Source organism: Microtus ochrogaster, chromosome 1 (genome assembly GCF_000317375.1).
Source record: "Microtus ochrogaster isolate Prairie Vole_2 chromosome 1, MicOch1.0, whole genome shotgun sequence".
Classification (NCBI taxonomy): Eukaryota; Metazoa; Chordata; class Mammalia; order Rodentia; family Cricetidae; genus Microtus; species Microtus ochrogaster.
In genome coordinates this window covers 7,950,078-7,950,779 of record NC_022009.1, presented here as the reverse complement: position 1 = coordinate 7,950,779, position 702 = coordinate 7,950,078, and the positions used below count along the sequence as shown (strand labels likewise).

General features: G+C 41.5%; 1 protein-coding gene across 1 annotated transcript in view; it reads left to right on the top strand.

Moving 5' to 3' along the window:
• The window catches only part of L2hgdh (L-2-hydroxyglutarate dehydrogenase), a 37,741-nt gene that overhangs the window by 18,316 nt on the left and 18,723 nt on the right, over positions 1-702 (top strand). The gene's annotated exons all lie outside the window — the stretch shown is intronic.

Below are 702 nucleotides of genomic sequence, written 5' to 3'. Positions count from 1 at the left end.
AAACAGGAAGCGGCTCCAGTGTCTGCGCGTCCCAATTAATTAGTAAAAACATTCGCCCGAGGCTGTCCCGCCCCAAAAGGCAGGGTCTCTCTACACTCTCTAGAGTTCTGAAAGGTGAAAGTGGAGTAATTTAAAAAGAACTATTGATTCAGAACAAAGCATGTTTGCAGAACATTTCTTTCCCGACCCCTGTCACAATTTTTTATGTTAGGTAAGGGAGTTTTGTGGGCTAAACTATTGAAATATTAGGTTGAGTGTAGCTGTTTACTTGTGAATCTCTGAGTTGTTAGGCAGTAAGTCTAACAAAGCCTCACATGTGCCAATCTTATCCAGATAGGAGGGCTTCCTAACCCTATCAAAGGCTTTCGTGTGCTAGAGTCAAGCCTGGTGACGAAAATGGTGAGGTTTGCCAAATGTTGCATGTTTTGCCTTGGCCCAACCCCGGGATCTGGCAACATTGTTTGTGGAGGGAGGGGAAATGAAAGCTTTTAAGACAATATACCAGTGAAATATTTAAAATGTTATTTCAGGTATTATTTTTAAAATTAACGACAATACTCTATTGACCAAACAGAATGAAAACAAAACAAAACAAAAAACAAAAACGACAGCTTGCACTCAGTTCTGGGCAGTAGCGATCTGAGAACTGAGGAAAATGACTGGATGACCCAGATGTATATTCAGTGTGAGGGTCGCATGCTG